This window comes from Bombus affinis, unplaced genomic scaffold, assembly GCF_024516045.1.
Source record: "Bombus affinis isolate iyBomAffi1 unplaced genomic scaffold, iyBomAffi1.2 ctg00000059.1, whole genome shotgun sequence".
Lineage (NCBI taxonomy): Eukaryota > Metazoa > Arthropoda > Insecta > Hymenoptera > Apidae > Bombus > Bombus affinis.
In genome coordinates, this window is record NW_026108820.1 from 2,633,987 (window position 1) to 2,655,136 (window position 21,150).

Consider the following 21,150-nt stretch of genomic DNA (forward strand, 5'->3'; position numbering starts at 1 on the left):
ACAAAATTCCATTGTTTTCTGTTGCCCGCAAAAATGCAATTTTACGACGGACATTTCAGACAAATTTCCATCAGACGGCTTTCCATCCGTAAAAAAGAATGCTATCTATAAAAGTGTCAATGGAAATTGATCAAAGTAACGTCAAACAAACCCGTTTAAACAGCGAGGTAAATAGACCAATTGCTTTTAACAAAACCTGTATCGTTGCTCTTAACCGTTTCACTTTTAAATATCAATCGGCGCTGTTCCTCATTAAAATTTCGATTCAAATCGAACGAGAAATACAGCGTAACACTTGGAATTTTCTATCGTTTCTCAACCATACTTCGAACATTTACGTCGCATTCTTCGATTCATAGGATCGCGATGTTGGATTCTTCGATTTCGATACAAAAACGTTTCACAGCTTTCGACGCGGGCAATTTAATTAAGAGAACAAATAATTTGTTTATAAACTGCCAATTACGTGCCTTGAATTTCCGATATATGCAATAAATTTCATTGCTACTTGACCTAAGTGGGTCATAAAGTTGCAACCGTGTAAACCGTGCCACGTAATTTTATTGCATTCAATTTTCCACGTTTCCAACAATTTATCAAATTAGAATTTATCCGCGCATCGTACGAAATTTTTCATAAAAATTGATTAATAATAGTAGATATATAGCTCCTCGTATTCGTAAAACAGATTTTTAATCTGTAAACAACGAGTCGTGGTAATTACGATACGATCGATTTTCAACTTAGCAAAATTTGTTTCCATTTAACATTCACATCCAGATTGTATTTCCTTTGTAATAAATTAATTATATAATTAAATAAATTTATTATTCGAACCGATATTCAGATACAGTTCGAGTATACTTGATAAATTTTCAGACTCGATTCTCCAAGTCGAAAATGAGAACGTTTTATCCTATACTTTTTCTTCATTTTTCCACAAGGATTCGCGTTGTTCTCGCTTTCAGACGTTGTTCCGTTGCATCCTGTATATACGGGGTGTGCGAAAACCGTGTGTTTAAACCGTCAAATTGTAAGGAGTTGATTTACAGACAAGAAGAAGAAGAAGAAGGAAGAACTTTATATAATGTTCGTCAACGGACGTTTCTTTACAGAATTACAAACGAGTATCGTTCGTACGAAACAGGTAACGACGCGTTTTCCATCGCAGCGTGCAAAAGTTCGCTGTATTATCGTGTCAGCGCAGTTGCATGCTTTTTATCATGCGACAACAAGCCCGTGTCGTTAATAGCTACAATAATGATACAATGAAAAATTATTATCTGGTATGTTTGATTGGTCGTTGGAGAACGTTGTCCGTGTGCTCGGATAGAAGCCTGACATCGATCAACGATGGGAGTAATACGATCTCGTACACACAGTTGCTAACAATTCGATCGAGTTGCAAAAACCGCGTGTTTTTACTCGTTGCGCTAGTTGTTCACGCGAACTCGCATCTCCAGAATAAACCTTCCGTTTTACAGTTGCGAAACCATAAATACAGAAAAGAAAACGCAGTTCTTGAAACTCTGACGAAACGCTGATAATACGGTCAATTGTCGCGTGCCGTGGAATGGAAAATTCGTCGTTACTTGTTTCATACGTACGATACTTGTTTGTAACTGTGGAAAAACGCGTTTATTGCCCAGCTTCGTACGACATGTTTTTCGGTAAATATTTACAAAGCGGACAATCTCGCCATATTCAACGGCTTTGAAATATGTTTGCCAAGGCTAATATTCCGAACAACTTTTTCCTGTAATACTCTTTACCGTCGCTCTGCTTTCCGCGATATTCGCAGCAATTTCTGTCTCGACGACAGCGATGATTTCGTAGTTTCGCTTTTCTCGATATCACTGCTAAAGCTTTTCCTACCTCGAATAACGACGCAAAGCTTCGTATGAATCGTATCTATCCTGTTACTTGATACGCGAATTTAATTCGCGGTAGCCTCAATGATGTTTCTTCCCTGTGCGAGTTGAAAATGATTATCAGAACTGCATATATATATATATATATATATATAAATGTACGGACATCAACGTCCGAGACGTTCGTCCATGCCAAACGGTAACGCGTACAGGAAACATTTGTTCAAAATGACTTTGACTTTAGCTATATTTTTAAATTGGAATTAGCTAATGGTCGTTCGCTTTGTAAATGATTATTTCTTTTTCTTCTTTTTGCCTGCAGATTAAGCCCTCCCTGTTTGACGGTTTAAATTTATTAAATTAAATTTATTAAACCGAATAAATCGAATAACCGAATAAATTGGTTGATCGGTAAATCGATCAACCAATCACCTACATCCAACCGTCTAACGAAAGATGAAAAGCCATCGCGATAACGATCCTTCTCACCTGCAGGATTTTCCGGATTCACAGACACGAAGCTCGAATTATTCCTGATCGACCACCACTTTTCGTTTTTCGGCTGAAACATCACATGCTGGCCATTCGTCAGCGGCTGAACGAAGAACGATCTCTGCCCGATCAACATCAAGGCGTACACTTCTTCTTCGCATATCGTCACGACGACGAAGGAACTCGCGTCTCCTTCCAAGCTGCCTTGTCGAAGATCGCAGTTCGCCTTGGCGTTACGTCGCTCGGACTTGGTTTTACCCTGACGCACCCAATTCACGGTGAAATTCGACGACAGTATCAATCGATCGTTGGCCATGGTCCTTAAGGTCCAGTTGCTGATCTCGAGGAACACCGGCTCTTAGTGGAGATACTCGCGCCAAGTTTCTCGGTCTTCGTGGGTCGATCTTCTGTTCCGCGCGCTCTCATTCGGGATCACTCGAGGGTAAACGATCTCGTACTCCTGCAAGCTTTGCAGAAAGTCGCTCATTCGCGACTTAGTAGCGATCGTGCCGAGCAGCCACGTGGCGAGGAGAAAACTGGGAAGTTTCGATCGCGTCATGTCTCGCGCGCTTTGATCGAAATTTCAATAGGATTTTCTGGCTACCCAAAACTCGCCAGGCATGCTCGTTCACTCGCAGACGTAGTTATCGCGATGAAAGCAGCTAATTCGCAGACCCGATATTCTCATTTCATTTCGCCGGTTCGTAACGCTTTCGAAACGCCGTGTCATATAGACGCGGATGCGACGATACTCTCGCGTTCTAACATTTTCAATGTCTCGCGCTTTATCACGTAGCTCGCGCGGAAGTAATACGAAGGTGAATCGTTGGTTTTAATACACAGGGTGTTGTTTAATCGATCGTATAATGGAGAAAGGAACGATTCTACGGTACACCAGAGATGAAATGAAATCATAGAATGCAGTGGTTTTGTAGGTAGTGCTTTATCGAAAAGATTAACCGTGAATATTTGCTCGACCTATTTATACCAAATTAATACAGAATCTTAAAATACAGACGAATATTTCTCAATTTCCTTCGATCATCGTCTCTAGGCGTACGAAACTGCCTCGTTGAATTCGAACGTTCGTCGATTTCCTTCGACGTCTTTCAATTTCTTCTTTTTTCAATCGCCGTTCGCCTTCTCAAAGCTGTCTTCGAACAGAATTCTTAGAACGACTTCCAATTCCTTTCGATTCGTCCAATCGTTTAGCTTTACGAAACTGTTTCGCTAAACTCCTTTTTCCACTGTACTTGCGTATCGTAACCAACTCGTGGGCGGTAACTCGCGTCGATTAACGATTCACCACCAGTAAAGTAACCGGGAATGCAGCAAACTAGTAGTCGGTAGAACGAAGCGGAACGTAAGTGGAGCGAGCGATAAGAGCGATCGCGACAATCGCACGCCTCGCCGTGCGATTCCCACGCGAACGAATCATCAAATTCGAGCCAAAGATTCTCACCAACTCGAAGATTCGCGCCAGTATTTTCCACGCGCGCGTCACAGAAATTCGAACGACTTTCGCGAAAAGGACGGAAGGATAAGACGATCGATCGGATCTCGGGTCGATCGCGATACCCCCGGACAGAAGGTTTCGACGAAAAAGTGGAGTAGACGCGACGAAGGAGCGTCGTGCAGCAACTGGTGGCCAATTTATTCACCACGTGCCGTAGGAATTTAATTTTCTTTCGCGCAAGAACGATCCACCATCGGAGAAAGTAGAATATAATTAATTTCGATCTCGTGTCGATCGCGACGTTCCGGATGGAACGTTTCGCCGAAGAGGTGGAATAAACGCGACGAAGGAGCGTCGTGCAGCAACCGGTGGCCATTTTTTCCACCACGTGGCACCACGTGGAAATTTAAACGTTTTCCATGAAAATGATGCACCATCGGTAAAAGTAAAATACGATAATTAATCGGTCGTCGAGTCGAACGTGATATTCCGGATAAAATTTTTCGATGAAAAAAGTGGAGTAAACGCGACGAACGAGCTTCGTGCTACGACTGGCAGCCACATGGAGGGATGAACGCGGCTGGAAACGCACGCGAGTGCAGCGGCGAATTGTGCGTAAGAGTAAGCGCGAACGCGAGACTTGAAAAAGCACCAGCGCTTACCGCCCACTGAAGTTCTAATAATGGCAGCTTTATGTGCAATCACCGAGAAACGAGGATGCTGGCGAACGCATTGTTCGACCCCGACCGAGACGATTTAACAAGGGCCGAGGATTTCATCTTGAACGTTGCTCTTGTCACGACCGGCATACTTCAAATCCGATGGACCGATGATGGAGATAGAGATGTGGCGGCCTTGGCGACAATGTTGTGTACAATTTTCTAATGTAATGTGTCCACGAGAAAATTCCCATTCTATTGGGTTTTCTCAAAAGTTTCTTTCGTTTTATAAGGAAGTGACAGATGCACATCATTTTTTGTTTTACATTATGATCCATTTTGTTCTATTAGTAGAAAACGGATCATACAAAATTCAATAAAATAATATAAAAGAAAAAATGTTGTGCATCTATTATTTTCTTATAAAACAGACAGAGACTTTTGGAACAACCTAATATGTTTCTCATTGACATCCTTGGGAATTAAGTAGAGGATAATGGAAAAATGGAAATCGATAAAAAGTATTTATTATTATATCGAGAGTTTTAATGAGTTTTTTTTTTTTTTTAGAAAAGTTTGTTACTTTATACAATTTATTGGTAGTGTATTGCTATAACAATTTTTCTAAAATTTACAATTTAAATTACATTGGTTCGTTGAACGATCGAGTAATAACTTAGCAGTGTTTTAAATCTCATTCTCGTAGATTTGATTGTATTTGTAATTATTATAATTATGAGCATCGTATTCTTAAGAACATCCCCTTTTTACATTATCAATTGTTCTTTGATTTATCGACATCATTAGAACGAGAACATCATTATTATTTTCTTATTTCTGAGCTTCGTATTATCGATATCGTCGTAATTTTATTGACTTATTAATCAATATTCATCGTAATATTATTATGAAACACATAAGGAATGAAACTCTATGTACACATTTATAAAATGAAAACAGCATTTTCATTGGTAATGCGATAAATCTTATGTATCGTGTTGTTGTGTAATATTACAGTGTATGTTACAATGTACGTATAAACGCGTTAATAGAACCAATTATTCTCATCGGCGACTAAAATGATTCACGATCGTGTGTTACTTCGTCTGCAATGTCAGGACGGATACATGATAATTGTTAATGTAATTTGTAATACTAAAGCTAGAAACAGATCGATCCCTCTTATCGTCAGATCGTTCGCAGCACCGGTACCGATATTGCAAAACGATTTCTCGCAGCAAGTGGTGCAAGCGGAGAGTTTTGCACCGACCACTATACATCCGGAGTCGCATTTGTTAGCACACTTTCTCTCCACCGACCAAGTTTGTGGACTAGACGTTGAATCTTCGGTGCTGGTAGTGTAAGAAAATCGCTTTACCTGAAGAGAAAGAATCAAACGTGAAAGGAATATTTGCAGATTTTAAACTTTCACGATGTTCGTTATATGACATGTCCTAGCGGATCGCAAGAGACACTCGTACGCTAAAATATAGTATTTCTTTTAATTTTAATGTACGAGTACGAGCTCATTTTGGGCGGCATTAAACCACGAACTTGATAGTATCGAGCGAAAAGAGAAAAAAGAAGACTGAAAAGAAAAGATGAGAAAGAATTCTACATGTACGTAGAATGATTCTTGATACTAAAATTAAATTAATATTTGCAACAATTCCTTGTTTCACTCTGTATGACATTTCACATTGGAACTTGTAACGAACACGAGTGAGTGTGAACGTAACATATTTTTAGTCAAGGGAATATCAATTTTCCAGAATATCTCGCATCATTTCCAGAGAATACGGCTCGTTCATGGTTAATTCGGTCGGTTAATATCGATTACGGATTTCGTAAAATTTTTGCCGTGTATGTGCAAACTGTACAATTATATCATATCCAATATCATTGTTGATTACCAATAAATAAGAAGAACAAATAAAAAATTGCATTTGCATATTCCCTCAAATGTGTACACCATGTACATATGTTCCTATAAAGCGGATTCAATTTCAATAAAGTACGTAATTATTATGAAACTGAATTGATCGACTATATTGAACATTTCCAAACACTAAAATCGCGTTATGAACGAAATGAAACTGTGGCTCTATCTTGAACAGCTTTCTCTCGCTCTCTTGTTGACGATAACTAATATCGCTTTTAGCTAGCTGTTTGCTATATTCTGTTTGCTTTAAAAGCACGCGATCAAAGCAAAATATCAAACATCTGCTGAAACACGTGCGTGACCTGTGTATAATCAACAAGCGTTTGAATCGCTGTTATCATTTGTCATTACCATACAGGTCCTTTTATCACCAGTGCACTTGTGCCCGAAAGTGGTGAAGTTTCCGGTCAGATTGGCGCATCTCCCTCCATCTTCCATTGTATCACACTGATGACACCATAAATCGTTTGCTCGTTCCGACGCTGCGTGAGTTCGATGTTCCGTAGTTAACAGTTGGCCTGATCATCGGACACAATCAACCGACAAATACGTATTAATTAATAGAAATCGTGATTTATCCTAGATTTCTAAAGATTATTAAAATCGACGTAGGAATCGGACGTAAGACGTTGGGCAAATCGTTGTCTACTTTTTAATGCTTCGCATCTTTCTCTCTTTTATTTCTTAGAAATTACTTCCTTCTACTTCTTCCTTTCTTTCATTTTTCAAACAAATGTGTCGTGCTTTCATTAACGTCAGATTTTTGTACATTTTTGTACAAATAAATAGATATTAGTCTTGACATTTACAGACACATCGGCGATATGCGTAAGATGAAATTTCGTCGCGTTCGTTGACAAGATTGCTAGGAAGATTGCGGAAAGGGATATCATCGAGGAAATCGTCTAATAAGGTGAAACATCGGTTTAGGTTTCTTATTTAGAACGGAATTCTTCGGATGTTTAGCTTTTCCGTCGAATAGCGTCTCTAACGATATTTCGCCAAATTTTCCTGCTGTTCTTGCGATACGTCCGACGGTAAGACTTGGCAAGCAAAATATCGTAAACGTATCCGGAAATTACGAAAAATTTATTTCGATTTATTTCAATTAAACGTATTCCGAGAGCAGCAAACGTATTCCTTATCCATTGGCAGGTAATCAACGAAATCATACACGGGTACTTAAAAATACCTACAGTTATGAAAGATATTTCCAAGTTCGGAAAAACGCTTCCACGCAAGTTTGATCAATCGTACCAATCCTCTAGAGTTTCAGCTTCTTAACAGATTCGATCATCTCCGAAGACTAAACAGACGGTATACGACTACGTTTGCATCTACACGACAATTGGATCTACGCAAGACTGCAGATTCGATATCCACGAAATATTCTATGTATATTTCATGAAGTTAAAAATTATACTGTTTTATTTCACATCTGGTTCCAATAGAATAAGATGGATTAAACGTAATTCAATAAAATAATTTAAAACAAAAAATGTTGTGCGTCTATTATTTCCTTATAAGATAAAAGACACTTTTGGGACGGTCTAATGTTAAAAATTCTCTGTGAAAGTTGATTGTAATATTCTTCTTATCTAAAGAAAAAGAGAAAATAGAAATAGATGTATTCAGTATGAATTATTTATTTTATACATAGGAAGCATAGGCAAGACGGTAAATGAAAAAGGTAGCCTCGAAATGAGAATTCATCGCGAAGCTTATCACGGAAGAAAAGTCAATTAAATGCACCGTGTACGATGATCGTTGTTTACACGATTCGTAACACAAATGGCTAACACCTACGAGTGAAGGCTTCAACAGGTGCACTTTCCTCTATATGCAGTTTATATGTAGAGGAAGATCTTCGCTATAAATAGACGAAACATCGTTCCTTCAGACATCTAGTGAAAACTCCCTCAACGAAACACGCTCCTAAAACGCAACTTGCTCGTAAAACAAATAGGGCCATGTAACTGAAAGGAACCTCGAGAAAGAAAGAGAAAAATGGGAAGAAACAGAAACTTCCATTTTCCATTACAGAAACGCTCTTTGTTGAAAGAAAAATTCCTCAAATTAAAAATTCTCAAAGACGAAATACCGCCATTGTCTATCCTGGCAAATTATCTTCCGTCTTAACCAGTTACCTACTCTTGACGAGTATACTCGTCACGCGTAAAAAGCAGTTTTTGCTGTTTAAACTGCAATTTCAGCGAAAACTAAAATATATTCGTAAATTTGAAGACGTTTCGACCATTTGGAAGCCAGGACCAGGTAAAACGAACAAATGAAGAGATATAAATAATTATTATGAAAAAACTATAATACAGCGTGAACAAAGTAGTTGTTCTGTCCTTTCTAACGCATTTTAGTCGCATTAGTCGCAACGGCTAACTGGTCAATACATTGTCGAGTCGATCAACTTTGGTATTCCGATCGTATCGACGTGAAAATCGGCGTGACGAATAAGGCGCAAGAATCGTTTTCTTCTCTCGCAAATACCGAAGATGGACAACGCGTATCGGCGAATTTTTAATTTCAGAAAAATGTAATTTGATTCGTGGCGAAACGTGTGAGAAACGCGTCGAATTAAAGAGGCGAAGGTTTAAGCAGCCCGACAAAGCGAGTGAAATGCGAGGCTTACCATTGATGCTTACGACCATGGAGATAGACACGACGATCAGGAAGTACGTGACAGGGTACATGTATCGGCCATGTTGATAACGTCTAGCGCGTCACATTCGAAAATAAATTCGGCTGATGTCATTGGCGCATTGATCGCATGCTGGTGTATGGCGGCGAGCGCGTTGCGACGCAAAACGAGCGGATTTGGGTACAATAGGCAGCCATATTGAGAATAGCCGGAGTCTGCGCTGGATGGGTACAGCTGCTCCAGAAACCTTGAAGCCCAAGGAAAATCAATATCCATGGCAGCCGGAAGGTCCTGTTCGTTCAGCGGGAACGTTTGACGTCAAAGTTTCTGCGCATTCGCATCACACCCAGAAAAAAGAAAATTCACTGTCACTGAATCAATGATTTGTCGACACCGCAACTAAAATTCAACTTACAATGCCTCGAAAGCTAAAATAGTCCGACACTCGCCGTAAAAATATCTTTCGTTTCGTACGTTCATTCGAACGAAATAACTCGTCTGCAACTGTGGACCGAACCATTTGAATTTTGCTCGACGAGTTAGAGGAAATCTTCGAAATGTGTTATTTAAATCTTCGTTACAGGTCCAGCTAGAAAAGTTGTAAAAAGCTACCTTTACTTTCTTCTTCGCTATTCCGACTAATTGTACTTCTTTCAACATTTCTTTACACGTCACCTATTGTTAATCTTTCCAATTCTTCTAACTCGTAAAAAAAAAAAAAAAAAAAAGAAAAAAGGAAAGAAACAAATTGTTTGACTCAATTTTTGAAAAGTTATTCTGTTTTAAAGAACGCACCAACGCCTCCTATAGCCCGTTACACGAGACTTCGGGATTTTGTTCGTTTTGTAACGAAACACGACTATCCAGATCACATTGGTAGAATTTGAAATCATCCTGAAAGTGCAAATGTAAAAGGCAGAAAATAGTTGTGGCGAATATTTGGGGGGAAAAATAGTACATAGTATAGATAGGTATTTTGAGCGTACAATAAATATCAAAAATTATTCCATTGAATATCAAGACGTATCGGTACAACAGATAATTGACTGTTTAATTAATTTCGTGAAATTAATTTCCTCCACGAGATACACCATAAAGAGCTATCTTCAACATGTTATAGACGCGAAATACTGTCCCATTGAACATTGAGATGCATCGATGTGATGGATAATTGACTGTTTAATCACTTTTGGAATCTCTGCGAAATATACACTCGCACTAAATATCTTGTTACTTAAAATACAATATAATATGTAATATGCGATATGTAATATAATATGTAACATACACGTACACACGCGATATATTTATAAAGAAGCACGTATCAGAGTTGGAATAATTTCGTGAGCAACAGTAGACGGTAAATGTAATTTGCAAACGACCTCTTTATCAAATATCGATAAACGCGATCGATATGGAAGGGATCAGTCCTTATGCTGGCCAAATATTCCGTCATCATTCAAACATCCATCGAAACTAATCCCAGTACATACCATTCGAATAATCGAGTAACTTCGTTATCGCGTATGATACAGTGCAATTACTTGATTGCAATGATATCTCAACGATTATTAACAGATACCCAGATGTCTCGACAGTTGCAAAAATCTTTTATAAATAAATTACACGTGGCTCGCGAAGCTGTTTCAACGTTGCTGGAAACTTTTTGCGTATATGATATACGAAGCATTTCGAAATGATCATTGCAGCACTGTAGCGAGACACGCCTAACTTGATCGTATCGGTGAAATTTCAAACGGATTTGGAAGTGTGCATAGAAGTTATATTTATCAGGGACACGTACTTTCCAAAAATCATCAAACTATTCGAACAGTCAAGTATTATTTAGTATGTTAATAAGTAATACTCTTAAAGAGTTAGAAAGAATAAATTTTCGGAAAATGGAACAATTTGACTTTCAAATGGCTCGTACGTGATGTAATCATCTGTTTGATGAACTTTTAATTGCTATCGTAGATAGGATCGTAAAATACTACGAATGTTACAGACATTGTCGTGATTTTCCTATAAAGTAACACACGACGCGTAGTCCGTTTGATGTTCGATTTGCTTGGCTCTTGTAATCCAATTTCAATAAAATTGTACAAAATGCACGTGATACGAAAGAAAATATAAAATATACAAAATACTCTTTACTTCTCTTTTTTTTTTTCTTTTCAATCATATCCTCAAAAATATGAATTTGCATCAAAATCTACAGTCTAATTAGAATATTAGAAAGAATATTCAGACAGACGATGTATATAAAGGAGATACAAATTACGACGATGAGAGAACTCGCAAGATATTTGTATCTGTGAAATTGCAACTGTTGCGTCGATAAATATCTACGCCGATTAAATGTTTGATACACTTCGGATTCTCATCGGAAAACCAGTAATAACATATTTCTATTTCGTAATATATTTCTGATGTACAGAGGATGCTCTCAAAAAAATATACACCCACTTTAATTAAATGGTATCGTAAAATTGCTGCATCGTATTATTACAATTTTTATACAAATCTTCCTTTCCTTCAATTTTGTGTACATTTCGGATGTATTCCTTTCTTTTAATCCTATTAATGGATCGATAGATTTAATTTTATAAAATTGATTTTTTGAATATTTATACATTCCATATCTTTTTAAGCACCACGTCACACGATTCTTTCGGTAGAAATAACTGCGTAAATTTAATAACTGCGTAAAATTACATTTTCTCTGTACCTGGGAGCTTTTGCGCGGTGAATTTTATACGATCGAAGCCCCTTTTTCGAGTGGCGTGGGTGCTTCGGCATGGGAAAGTGCCTCTCCATTATCGTTTTAGCTGGCTGTTTCCATTTGTATAAAATCGTCGTTATTATCGTCTTTATCACAACGAAACCATCCCATTACATCAGTGTATTTAAGGTTTCCCCACAGTTACCCCATCATTCGAGCAATCCACGTGCTTTACATAATTCTCAATATCACGTTTCCATTTTCTAACATCTGTGACTGTAGCTTTTCCAACGTCACGTACTCTTGATGAATTCTATCGCCGATTCTTACACCACCTCCCACCTTTTTAATTAAATTCTATTTTCTTTCTGTACGACTGGAACGTTGTTAGTTTCATACCAAATTCTTATTTATCGGAATTCTATTCTATCGAACAGAGAAAAGAATGTGTAGATTTTTTAAAAAGAAACTTATCCGTCACTGAGAAATGTTAGGTTCGACTGATAAAACGTACAGACACCAGAGTATTCGTGGGAGCAGTCGAACATCAACGATCTCGGCATATTCCACCTCAAACGCGATTCCGTAAAATTCAAACTAATCGTCCAGCGAGCTGTTCCATGTTTTCCAAACTGAACAGATCGTGAGCATCGGCCAGCGATATGGGAAATGAAGATAATTTCCAATTGTTCGTAACATCTGACGATCATTCGACTTAAAACATAGTTCTCGCGGTCGCGGCAAACAAGTTACGCAGGCAATTTGTCAGCTGTCGAACGAGAGAGCTGGCTGGTCGTACTGCGTTGAAGCAGAGCGATGCGAAGAACGGGAGAGACGCGAAAGGGAAGCGTTCACCGAGAATACGTCCGTTTCGTCTTTCTCGTTAGACGGTGGAAATGAATTGGCGATTTCACCATGAATACTACAAAGGAAGTTAACGCTGTAACTGGCGCGAGTTTCGCGTGAAACGTAGCCTTTGACGAGGTGAAAGCCGGTTTGTTTGCACGTCTCGCCGAACAAATCCGATAACCAAAATTGTCTGACGAAATTGTTTTACACGAGCCGTGTTCTCGGTAACGCTAGCGGCTATTTAATCAAAATTGTCGGCCGCGTTTCTCGTTGGCCGTTCGATCGACCAACGTGTAATTAAAATGATACTCTTAATAGATCCTCATGGACAAAGATAGCGAGGCTGGCAGTTGGCGAAGCGAGCTAAGCAAATAGCGAATTATATCGCGTGTTATAACTGGATCGTGGAAGTTTGCGCATATTTTTACACTGATAAATTAACCCTGCTGCTGATCCTCTTGTCGTAAGACAACATAGGAAAATATATAAGTAAATAGTATCGCGAATAATTACGAATAATTGCATTCATTTTCGTTAAAGGTAAATTATATTGTATTTACGTGCCAAGGATAGAACTGAAATTGCCGCTAATATTGATTTATTCTTGTTAAATTTCAATGTCAGAATAAAAAAGTTTAGTAGTTAGCGGTTGCGACCTCTTTGAAAAGCGTGTACCTAAAAGTGTGTCGCGAACAGTAAGCGATGGCGAGTATACTCGTCGAACACGGAGTACGGGTGGCTGTTATAATATAGAATTAAGTTGTTACGAAACGACTGTTTTATTTTTCAATTTAGTACTGACGGGGCTCGTCGTAACGTAAAATACTGCCATCTCTTCGTGACGAGTATACTCGTGGAAAACAGCCAATTGGTTAAACCAGGACCAGATCACGATACCGTTTAAAGATGAAATTTGTAGAATGGTTAGAGTTAGAGAATATCGGAACTTTGTATTATTATAACGTTTACCATCGCTGCGCTCTCGATATTAACCCTTAACTGCTGCTCTGGGACTCCCAGACGATATAAACATCCGCGTAACTTCGCTCTCGAGCAACGCGTGATGTCAAGTAATTTTCAATTAAGTCGCCCCTTATGACTATAACTTATAACTTCTGATCTTTGTTCCGTATAGGAGTAATTGAGAACGTACAACTTTCCTTTCGCTTTGTTTCGTCTTGTCCATTATGGATGAAAATGCGATTATAGTTACGAAACGAATCATTCTTCGTTGATCGCGATACAATGGAAATGTTTACAGCGAACGTTCCCGAGTGCTTCGAATAAAGAAAGAACGATGCAATACGATACTCTTTGACTTATAAATAACTTTCCTTTGAGACCAATCGGTGGATCAATTTTCTGGCTCCGCAGACGCAATGTTACACGTAATCCTAGGAATCGTGAAGTTTTCAGTCTTTTCTAATATTATTTTTCAACTTGAAATTCAATCTATTGGACGTAGGAATATTTTTACTGTAAACTATTAGAAAAATGTCCATCGTATAATCGACGAGCATCGCGAGAGTAATATCCAGGCTTTAAATTCTAAAGGCTCGTTACCGTACAACTGTAGTAGGCAACGTCGTTGCTCTAAACACGTACGTAATTTTGTTCACATTGTATAACCGATAACTATTTTCTTTTTATTATTTCTTTTTATTCGAATGTCCTTCAGCTTTCGCTTTACCACCGTACATCATCCCTACGTCATGCACCGATACTATTTTTCTTTTACACTGTGACACTTACTTCTCTGCTTGACCATGAGATCCTGATCATCATGCAAATGGTCTAAGACTGTTGTCGTAATACTCTACGGAATAACTAAAATTGTTGTATCGTTCTAACACGTTATAGATTTTATTAAAGAGGAACGTTTACTCGATAGAAGACTCAGATTCATGAAATAAGACACCGGTTTTCCCTGACGCCACTTTACGATATAAATAATTAAACTTTTTCTCCCTCGTATATGGAAAGCTTAAAATACTTTTCCTGTATTATCTATGCCAAATCTCCTGTCAATTTCGTTACTAAAATAAATGTTACAGTTATCAGCAATAATCGCTTGCACTCGACTATACGTTTCTTTAATTAAAAATTTATCAAAGCGAAGTCTTCGATTCTTTAAATTCTGCAAAATTTGATGAAACGCGCAATGACTCGAAACTTCCGACGAGTAATGTACGCGAAAGACTCTGTATACTCGTTAGGTCGTTCCTCAAACGAGAAACAGATCAAACTGTTCGCGTTCGAGTCAAACGTAAAGGGAAAAGATTAAATTTCCTAACTTTCCGTCGATAGGATCTTCATCGATGTTTATGACAGTTGACTTCTCTTAATTAGCGAAGCTTCAAGCTTTCGATATTTCCAAGTTTCAATAATTCTCATTCTCCGTTCGCCTTTCAATGACCGTTATTAGCGTGAGCGTGTGTCAATAATCAAAGCGAACGATGCTCTTTTGAACCTTCCTTTCCTCTTCCATTCGTCTTCCTTTTCAGAACGGAATAATGGCTAGATCTACTTTACTCGTTGCGCTGATTTAACGAGTGCGTGTTTATTCTCTCTTTATTCTTCGTCTGCTTCTGCCCTCGCATCTGTTGAACATCGATTCGATTGCTGAACTCGACTGTGTGATTCTCCTATCAGGAACGACATTTGCGTCGGAATATACATGTTACGGTCGTTCTTTAAAATTCTTCTAAATTAAAAGTTCCTTAAAACTCTCCTAGCTGCAAAGTTCTTCTCCTGAAAGAGTCGCGGTAAACGTGGATATCTGACGTTACGCGTTCGTTAACGAGCTTCTCTTATGTCAAATATTACAAAGCAACGATTTACCCAAAATATAGAAATATCTTCCGAAATAGCGGACTCATCGTTAGATTATTAGATCGCGGATGTTCGTGCATTTGTGGGAATTTTAAAAATGCAAAAGTCCATGAAACGTTTAGGAAACGTAGAGGATGAAATAAATCTTATCTATATATATCTTGAATATGTTTGTGTATGAATATCTTATGATTTGTGTGTATGAATATCTATATCTTTGTGTATGAATATGAATATCTTTGTGTATTTGCTACGATATAATTATTAAAAAGAAGAAGAAACTTTCGATCATGAGAAAGATGGAATATAATGAAATATATTCAGACATTGAATAAAAATTTTTATTTTCATTTCGGAAGATGGAACGAACACAAAATATGCAGCAAATTTTGCGAATATTTCAAAATGAAGGAACTGCGCAAATATAAATATTTGCAAGTTAATTGCACTTAATATGGAACACCTGACTTTAAAAGCTTCCCAAAAACAGAAACATGCTTTTCTTTTCAATTGCCTTCGAGAAATTAATAAGTCCTTTCTGTGTCGCTTTATAAATTCTTTTAACATCGATATTACGTTTTTTCCTAATATTAAATTCTAACAATTTCTTACAATTTTTCAGCTGAAAGTTGTATTAAAATAATTTTGGCAACTGCTGAAAATTGTTGAAATTGTTGCACCAAGAGCGTAATTTCTGGGAAAAAAGGGTCGATGAGAACTCAAATCCTTCCGGGACTGTTTTACTCGCTCTATTAAACAAACATGTTTAATGATAAATCATGCAAAAAGTAATATTTTTTACGTTCATTATTTAACACGACTCTCAGAAAAATTTTATAGGCTGTCAAACGTAACAATCAACTGCATTCGATCAACGCATGCTTTCATTTTTAAGGAAATGTTTCATTTATTATTTGCGTTATTACTTTAATAAACGTTTGCTATACCGTTAACGTTCATATCTATAAACCAACGTTTACTTACAGCTTTACCCTTACATAACGTCAATCTTCGAAAGAATTACGGATTTTTGTTATACAATATATTAATCTTAGTTATTATAACGTTAAGTTATTAGCAAAATTACAAGATTGAAGTTACCAGAAGAAAAAAAGCGAGGTGTTCGTTTCCTCTTTTACAAATATAGAAGAGGAAGGTTGCTTAAGAATGATTAAAACGTAAAATGAAATTCTAATTAAATAAACGCCGTATTACCATTTTTCTACTATAGTTTCGAGTAAATTCCGCGCACTAATCGTATTTCTCTACGGCACAATAATAACATTCTGTTAATCAGCCTTTGAAATGTCACCGCAAATGTTCCATGTGCAACGTGACGTGTATTCCGTGATAATTTTCTTAAACTATATGAAGTTAACGTTTATAACATTCTATAAAGTAATAAGCAAACTAAATGAATAGCCTTCATCACGCTGTATATCCTGTTTGCATATTTAATATTAATATCAAAGCTTCCATGCAAAAAGATGTTTTGATATTTTGCAAGCGTATTTTATTACCGAGTGCATAATAATTCATTAACAATCCCCACGATTTATCGTCACAGTACGAAAGTACGTTCAATAATTTACATTCTGTTTTTAAACAGCCTGTTGTAGCTATACTTTGTTTTCACGTATTTCAAGTAAACATATCATCGATAAATAAACCAGTACAAACGCTATTATATCGATGCAAACGTTAAAACATTTTCATCATGGTGAAATGTATTTGGTACATCAATTTTAGCGAATTCAATTAATGTATGACGAATGTTAAGCATTTACTTTGATTCGTTGAGTTTTAAGAATGAAATTAATTAAAATTTCCTTCAATCAAGGTAGATGTAATTTTAACAGAAAATTCCATTAAATTTCTATAAGTATTTCTAATGGTTACTCTTATGCCTATAGATAAAAATTAAAAAGCAAACTATCCTATAAAAATTAACAGATAAGATTATTTTTTCCTGTTAATTTCTATGCCATAATTGCCTCTTCGATTCCCCATTTCTCTACGATTTATTCGTCCCGTACACAATTTTAACGTAATATTTGTAACAACAGACAGAGATACTTAGTTAGATTTAACACGATTCTTTTTTTCGCTTTTGTTAAAAAATTATTCGCAGACCGCAGCTCCTCCTTCGATAAATTTTAATTCTCATTACGTGTACGTACATAAAACGTAGCGAGTACGAAACAATCACAGAATAACGTGATCTTCGATGAGATGCGATGTTTTAATAAGTTCTGATAATAGATGCATCATTAAATATGTAATTGGAAATGGTTGTTAATCGCGAGCATTAAATAATAATGTAATTTGAAAATAAATTAAATTCGATATATTTATACCGAATATATTAAAGACGTTTTAACATCGACATATTCAACATTTACTACTATTTTCCAGGCACAATATCTTCTTGTCGTTACGTATTTGAAACCTCCATAATATCTGAACTTATTTTAGCGGACACAGCAGTATGTAATAGTTACATTAATGAATAAAAAAAAAAAAAAAAAACAACAACAAATCGCGAGTATCTTCGTTAACTTACAAGATACGTATTATTAAATAACATTCCAAACAAATATAATACTTATTAATTGATATATTAAATTCGTCGGATGCAATTTTTTAATCGCACATGAAACAAACGTATATTTCTCATTTCGTTGAATTGTTTTCTACATTTAAATTATTCCTGGATAGATGAGAATTATACGAAACTCACGAAATAAGGAAATAAGCAAAATAAAAAGAAAAAAAGAAGAAAAAAGAGAAGAAACTGGTAGATTTCACTTATCGTTAAACTTATATTCTTAAACCAAGTTAAACTTAGTTCGCCATCTTCGTGATATTACGCAATTCAACAAACTGTCAGATGCAAATACAACGTTAACATAGAATTGTAACGATAAAAGTTATATTCGAAGTTATGGTAATCTCTTCTGCTATGACTCATCATTGTGCAACTGTAACTTATACCATTAACAAATCTGTATTTTCAGCCACGTTTCTAACTATAATCGTACATTCCATGTACATAAGTAATGTCCACATTGAGGAACGTATAACGCTTAGTTAATAAATTCGAAACCACATCGTTCGCGTGTAGTCCACGCGAACTATATTTGAATTGTGTTAAAATGGCAATTTGTAAATTTTATACGTCATATCGAAGGGATTAAGGATATTGAAGGAGAATACATAAATATTCGAGTCGCGTACATAAGTCTTAATATTATAATAATAAATAATGTAGTATCGTGGAAAAAAGGCCCAAGGTATCGGCCGAACCGTATACAAAGTGGCGAGAGCCGTGGCGCCGTCGAGTACATCAATGTGTCGTCGGTCCTTTCAAGTGGACAGTTTTGTGGAAAGAGCCTGCGTGACCCTGGCCACGGGGTTTCGGGACATGTGTTCGATGGGACGAGAAAAGACAAAGAGACGCCAAGGGTAGAGTTAGTTGAGACGCCAGCGAGAACGAATGCAAAAGGCGTGCAGTATAGGTTGAGAAGCGAGAGCGTGCGAGTGCAGATGCCGAAGACGAGAGTTGTAGAGTTGCTAGCGTTGTAGAGAGATCGAGTTGTTAGTTATAGAGTTGCGAGAGTGATTTGAACGGAATAAGACTTTTGTGTTTTAGTTCAAGTTGAACATTTATCGTTCTCTGTCCAATTAATCTCTGTTATTTTTATTAATCTTAATAAATAGCATTAGGAGAATTTTACAAATCTAAATCATCCTAATCCTATCCTTTTTCCGATACTACAATAATAAGTCATAAATAAGTCATAAATAAATCATAAATTTTCATAATCTTAGTACGTTATTGATCTACGATATAGTAAAAGTTCTATACAATAAGTAATAAGCTTTATACAATAGCTCGTGGTTGATAACTCCGCGTTAAATACAATTTATGGCAACAAAATTTTATCCTATTCTAACAGTTCGTGGAAATAAAAATCGGACGGACTTAAATAAAAAAGACGGACTTATGTAACTTCCAGTTGGCGAACAAATTAACGCAAGTTTCCAACGAATGAAACGCGAATAATGGGCCAAGGAATTTCCGACGATATGAAGGAATTAGGTAACGTTGTCGGAGAAGAGTGCGCGAATGTAATACAATACCTTGGAAAAGTAAAACGTTTCTTTTAATAATGTAAATGGGCTGAAAAATATTGCGGCAGAAGCGAGCAATTACTGATTCTACGTGAAAAACCGAGTGGAAAATGTGGAATAAAATTTGTAAAAATTTCAGTACACCGGTTAAATCCTCAATTTCGATCCTCGGATGAAAAAAAATTAATTGTAATAAATCATACCAGGTGTTTTTCCTATCTTTCTTATTTTTCACGTAGAATCACACTCTGTGTTTCTATTCGATCTATTGGCCAAAATCTATAAAATTCACGTGGCGATCAACGTATCGATGCATTCTGTCAATTAAAAAAAGAAGATATAGCTTAACGTAGAATAATCTTTTTTATTGCGATAGTGATGGAAATTTCATTATCGAGATTAATCGTGAGCTTGTTGAAAGTCTGATCGGCGCTATAACGAAAGAGTAGTTAGGCGAGCGGAATCACGGCGTGGAATGGAAAAGCGTGAGAAAGTAGTCTCATAATGTAATTAATGATCGAGGAATCGAAATTCTGTCGTATTTTACAGCGAGGATAAGAACTACTCAAGCGACAATCGAATGTCACTTAAGCGCTCTGGAGATGGAATCAATTAGTACTTGAGTGGCGTTAATTCTTGCGCGAAGATCAATTCTCGCAAACTATTCGAAAAATAAGGATTAAAAGGTTTTTACATAGGGAAGCGTAGGATTGAAGCTTAGGATTTAATTTTGACGCGAATAAATGAAAGTTTAAGAATCGAGATATAATTGAAATAAAAGTAGGATCGTTAAATTAAAAAACGTGAATAATTCTCAATTTTTGTCGCATATGAAGTATAGACACAAGTCTTTCAAATAATAAAATATTTAACCAACGTTAAATATTTAACTATAACGTGAAAGTAATATAAATGTAAATGAATATCGAACATTCTGAATTATAACACCAATTAATCGCATTCTAATTAATATTTATGAATCATAAGCGAAACACGATGGAAAATCGAAATTCGATATATATATTTCGAACCGTAAAAATAAGATCAGTAGAATGAACATGAGTTGGTGTACACTAGTTTTTTATTAAATGAAAAATAATAGATACGAATAGTAATAATAATAGGATATTTCTTAATTAACTTTTTCATTAATAGATATTATGTTTACATATATACAAATAAATATAATTTTCTACAAATAATATATATGTTATCAATTTAGGATATGAGTATAAAATTTCTCACCATGTCACAAATTTTCCCGAACGTTATTTTTCGCATTTGAACTTGCAGTTGGATACTACGACTATATTTCTTATATCTGTTTACAAGTTTAATAAAACTATTTTACGCTATGGCTTCGCTTGTTACTTACGGCTTCTTCAAACCAAGCGATTAAGAGATGGAATAAAGCTGAAATTACGTGATATAATATGCGCGTATACTTCGTGTGCCTGACATTGCGAGCATCACACTACTTACAAAGGAGATTTTACCATGTATAAATCATACTTTTACTTTAGCAGCATGATAAATT